We start from the raw sequence: 5,759 nt of genomic DNA, 5'->3' as shown, positions 1-5,759 counted from the left end.
GACGTGTGTTCTTCCTCCCTAGAGCAAAAGGAGGGAGAGCATCTCCGGGCACCCCGAGAGGAGACACTCTGAAATGGGAAAGGCGAGAAAGATGAGAGCATCTGGTGTCCTGCCCCAGTGACTTTAACAAACACGTGATTCTGGGAGAGAGAAGCGAGCCAGCTGGTCTGTGGCCCTCCACACAGCACAGTCGCGTGTGCAGCCGCAGTCAGCATGGCGACGTGGAAAGCGTGTGGCCTTCCATGCAGCTCAGCAGCTCCCCGTTTCTGGGCATGGCACAGCCAGGCCCTGTGTCCTCTTAGGAGGGGGGTACCCACTGAGTGTAGAGGCCAGGCTCTGCTTCTCACTAGATGGCCTCACTTTGATTTTCTTCTTGTCAGGCTCACACACAACAGCATGCCTGCTGAGGCTCTGCTTCATGGCAAAGGTCTTGCCACAACCAGTGTGCTCACACACGAAAGGGCGCCGTTCCTCGTGGAAGGAGAGAATATGGCTCTGCAGGGTGACTACAGTGGGGTAGGTGTGGCCGCAGCCTTCCCATGGACATCAGCACTAGTTCTGCTCAGGGGCCTGCATCCTCATGTGCTGCTTCAGGAAGTCCTTGCGTTTAAACGTTTTTCTGGCAGGTGCCACACATTATGTCCTCTTTAGGGGTCTCTCTCACTTGTTTTAGAAGCTCTGTCCATGTTTTTGCCACAAAGAACATTCTTTTCGACAGATATAGCCCTCGTGGACCTTCCCGTGCCACTTCAGACTGCTGGGGGAGTTAAAGTGTTTTCCACATCCCTCATGGGCACACTTGAACAGCGGCTCGTGGTGTGCTGGCACTGGTGGATTTTCAGTTGCTGATGTTTCCTAAAGGTTTTCTCACAACCTTTGAAACTACATGCATATTGTTTTTGCTGGTTTTACATGTTTGTGTTCAAAATGTTTCTCCAAGTTTTATTTTCTGTTGAATTTCTGATTACAGCTACTAGCTGTACAAAGGACTTTTCAAGGGTATGAACCAGGGCATGGCAGCTGAGACTGTAGTCCCTGACCAAGGCCTTGCCACACCCTTCATCAGTTCAATTCAGTTCAGTTGCTCAGTCATGTCCGACTCTTTGTGACCCCATGAACCGTAGCACGCCAGGCCTCCCTGTCATCACCAACTCCCGGAGTTCACCCAAACTCAAGTCCATTGAGTCGGTGACTCCATTCAACCATCTCATCCTCTGTTGTCCCCTTCTCCTCCTGCCCTCAATCCCTCCCAACATCAGGGTCTTTTTAAATGAGTCGGCTCTTCGGCCAGCATCAGGTGGCCAAAGTATTGGAGTTTCAGCTTCAACATCAGTCCTTCCAGTGAACACCCAGGACTGCTGATCTCCTTTAGTATAGACTGGTTGGATCTCCTTTCAGTCCAAGAGACTCTCCCGAGTCTTCTCCAACACCACAGTTCAAAAGCATCAATTCTTCGGTGCCCAGCTTTCTTTATAGTCACAAACATAGGGTCTCTTCCCCGCCCCCCGCTCCCAGTACTTGTGTAGGTGCGCGTCTAGCTTCCAAGCCTTGTTGTAGTCGGCACTGCAGTTGGTGAAGGAGCAGATGAACCTCCGAGGGGCCGCTGGGGGAGGCGGGGCGGCAGGGCGTCTCTCTCGCCAACTGCAACGAATGGGTCGGTGATAGTCAGGGACAACACCGCCTCAGTGACAGGCCGGCGGCTCCAGGTTCCTGGGGGCGGAGAACTCATCCACGTGCTGACTCACATGCCATAAAACCAGTGACTATCGACTGCTTCCAGAGACCCTACGCGTGGGCCCACTGCACTTCCGGGGGCGTGATCCCGGAGGGGCGGGCTCTTCCTGTGTCTCTTTTCGTCAGTGAGATTCTGAAGAAAAATGGCAGAAGTCTCTCCTCCAAGGTGGTTTTCAAGTAAGAAGGTTAGTTAAACACGGGGAGAGAAACCAGAGGACCTTTCTTTCTCCCTGGAGCTAATCACCCACCTCCCAAAGGCCTCCTCTCCTCCCACATCTCATACTGACTCCAGAGATGCTGATAGAAGCAGGTCACATCCAGCTTTCAATTTCTGCTTTCAGTTCCCGCTTTCAATTCCCTTGTCTTTATTGGCATGACATGGTGTACAAGTGTTGCCAAAATTAATACATCATGTTTTCTTACAAGTAGTGTTTGGTGTCTTCATATTTCTGTGACAGGGACAATGCTGACTACTTGTAAGTCTTCTTGTTCTTTATTGGTTCAGCCAATAAGAGTGCAAGTATGTACTTTGCTCTCACTAATCAAGGTCGATTTATTAGTTTTGATGGAGGAAAATGTAATTTCTAACTTCTCTGTGAGCAGAACTGATGAGAAGCCCTGATTTTATAACTCAGCAGTGCCGTCCATGGTCAAAAGCATGGGTGCCACGTCAGCCTGCATTCAAATCCAGGCTCTGCCATTTTCTAGGAACAAGTTGCTTCTTTGTCTCTGGTTTTTGTCTGTGTAACTTTTGTACTTTTTGAATTTTGTAATATGAACATACTTTACTTATTCAGAAAGAAATAAAAATATTAAAAAAAAAAAAAAAATAAGCCAAGCAGGTGTGCCACACAAGACATACCAAAAGAGGAAAATCTGGAGTTGTTGTTTGGATAATACCATAGTAATCAGATCTGAGATGCAGAGATCCTACACTTGAGAATGAGAGGAAAGAGGGTGGGTTGATCGGAAAACACAGCCTAGGCTTTGAAAGAGAGACAGAAGGAATGAGGTTGGGTTCCACTGTGGCAGCTGGTTGACATTTGTTTCAAGAAACAGGTTCTCCCATTGGGATTCTTCCTGTCAAATCCTCCTGCCCTCACTACCTGCCCTTTATTCCCACCCCTCTTTTCTACCCACCTTTATAATTTCTTTGATAAATTCCAAATCAGGACTCAACTTCAGAAGCTTCATCATCTTTCCATTCTCCCATCTCACTAGGGACTTTCCAATGTATATGATCCCAGTATATTTGAAAGGGTGTTTTGTTTTGTTTTTTAAATCATAATTCCTCTCTTCTGTTATTGTGGAACCCAGGCCTTCATCCCGTCTAGCTACAGGAATATGGCAGGTTGTTTGCACAGAAAACAGTAATATTGATACTCCTCTCATTCCTGAATCCATAGCCTATGACTTTGCAGCTCTTTCTATGAGAAACTGGAGACTATTTCCTGATGGTTAGAGCCTGGACTGGTTTCATGACTTGCTTTGGCTAGTAGAATGTAGTGGAAGTGATGTTATGAGAACTCTGAAGCTTCTGTTCAACCCCTCTTGGAATGCTGCTCTGAGTCCACTATGTCGAGGAGCTGGGTCCACCATGAGGGAGAGAACCCAGATGCTCCCCTGTCAGATATATGGGAGGAGCCATCTCAGATCAGAGTTGAGCTGCCAGGTGACTACAAGGGCATGAATGACCCCAGCCAGACCGTCTCACATTGCTGAGCGCCAGAATCATGAACAAATCAACAACTTATTTTAAGCCACCAAGTTTTGGGTGGTATGTTATGCAGAATAGAAAGCTGAGGCAAGGCTTCTGAATAAATGTAGTGTTCAAATATTCCCTATGGTTTATCATTAGCTGCAGCTGGTAATTCACACACTGGTAGATAGCAGTCACAGTTAAGGGAGGAAATTGTAGGTGAGCAGGTGGAAGGCCTGGACCTGGACCTGATAGAGCTCTTTCTCCCCAAAAATAGCAGCATAATTGTTGGCAGCAGTTTTTCCCATAGATATTAATTTTTCACTTACTGAGAAAATAGGTATATAGCAGAGATCACAAAATTTCATCCCTATCTTTTATTGGTGGTAAACATCTAGACTAGAGTGTACACTTCTCCTCAATTCTAGATCTTTTCTGCAACTTTTTAGGAATGTAGTCACTATAGACAAGGTTTTCTTGTCTGCAAAGTCTGGATACGCCATCCTGAATTAGAAGAGAAGGGAGGTGAGTTGCTGTTACAATAGGTAGATGCAAAAGGAACCTGGAAGAGGGAGGAGGCAGAGCAGGTGTGTACCCCCACTGAGCTGGTGTTGCACCAAATGATCCATAAAGTCTAGAACCAAACCCAGCCCCAGGGAATCTGATTTGGGATTATTGTGGAGCAGGGCACAGACACTTAAACATCCACAGGGGGAGCTAGTTACATGAAAAAGTACAGTCCACTGGGTGAACAATGAAATATGATGAAGCCTGGTGAGTAGAGAGTGTATGCAGCATTTAAAGGGGGCACTCATACTCTGCTCTGTGTATTTCTTCAAATGAAAGCCCAGTATTGCCAGAATTTCCAATTTTGGGGGGAGGAGCTAAAGATTTGGATTATCCCTTGAAGTCACTAAAGTTTTAAATGTTAATTGACGATTTTAGAAGAATGTGAAATCCTAGGAAGACCACATAAATCATGTATATAGGACTCTTGTTTGTAACACCTGACAAATATAGTCAGAAATGATATTCACTATCTTTAACAGTTGATAAATTCACCATGTTGAACAACTGGTATGTCCGCTACAGTCGCAGTGCTAACTAAGCCTATGCTTAACTGGATATTAACCTTCAGTTGCTGGATTAGGAGGAAATGGGGAGGATACAGGGGCAAGCCATGGGAAGCTAGAGCCATTGGGAGGGTCTCAGGGCAGGTCCAGGGGTAATGGCTATTTCGTAACCAGTACGGAATGATTTCAGTATCTTAACGAGGGGTAGCGTCTACTGGTACGGCTCAGATGATCAACTCTGCAACAAAGAGAGTGAGTTCACAGTATCTGACATTTTTTTTCTGTATTTTATTTTCAGTTTTATCATTAAAGGCAAAAAGATTAATGTAAAGTCTTGCTATTGAATATTATAGCAGTTTTTGCTTTTATTCTCAAATAGCTCCTCTAGGGCCCAGCAACTGTCTCCACAGCAACTACTTCTGTTTTTATAAATCTTAGATTGTGAAGAGGTGAGAAGGAAGCAAGAGTAATGGCTAAATCTTTGCAACCCAAGATTTTCTTTTAAACATGAAAAAGTTTGTAATAAAAGCTGGGATCCTTAGCCTTCCAATTTACAGCCATATCTTGAGTGCCCAAGTGCTGGTTATAACCTAGACAAATGAAATTTATGGCCCAATCCATCAAATATTTATTAAACATTCACTGTGCATCCAGCACTTTGCTAGGTATTGTCAGGGATTCAAAAGGAAAACCAAGATTTAAAAGACCATCTCAATTTCATAGAGAAACAGAAGAGATACCACAGTGATAGTTGAATCAGTGTACAAGGAGGAAGTGGGTTGATCTGAGTAGAACTGGGTGTTGAAGAATGATGATAGAAGAGCTGAGGAAAGCAGAAAAAATTGAATTCTAAGCTGACAAAGCTTATCTTCTTTCTCTACTTACCAGGGTGTTTAACTTAAATCAGTTATTTCCCTTCCTATAGACACAGCCAGGGCTAGCACCATCATGCTTCACACTGCTGTTAGAAGCCCAAGTTTCCCAGGTCATTCTTCAGTATCCCGGTATATATACTGCTGAGTATATGATCAAACCACCTGATTTCCATCCCATTCCAGTTCCCCATACCTTCCCACACATGCGAGCTGTTGCACGTTCTGTGGACAAAGTCAACAGCAACTGCCTCTAACAAACCTCATTCCCTTTTCTGGACATTGTCTTCATGATCTAGATAGAACTGATTAGCTACACCCTTGGAGTGTTGCTTTCTTTGGAGTATCATCAAGTAAAATTCCCCCCATTGCCCCACCATG

General features: G+C 45.1%; 1 pseudogene; it reads right to left on the bottom strand.

Annotated features, from left to right (window-relative positions):
• Nucleotides 1-208: 208 nt before the first annotated feature.
• On the bottom strand, nucleotides 209-1,729 carry LOC112587623 (annotated as a pseudogene).
• Between the last annotated feature and the right edge of the window lie 4,030 nt (nucleotides 1,730-5,759).

The sequence above is a fragment of the Bubalus bubalis genome, chromosome 10, assembly GCF_019923935.1.
Source record: "Bubalus bubalis isolate 160015118507 breed Murrah chromosome 10, NDDB_SH_1, whole genome shotgun sequence".
NCBI lineage: Eukaryota > Metazoa > Chordata > Mammalia > Artiodactyla > Bovidae > Bubalus > Bubalus bubalis.
Note: the sequence above shows the minus strand (reverse complement) of the source record. Positions and strands in the feature narration are given on the sequence as shown.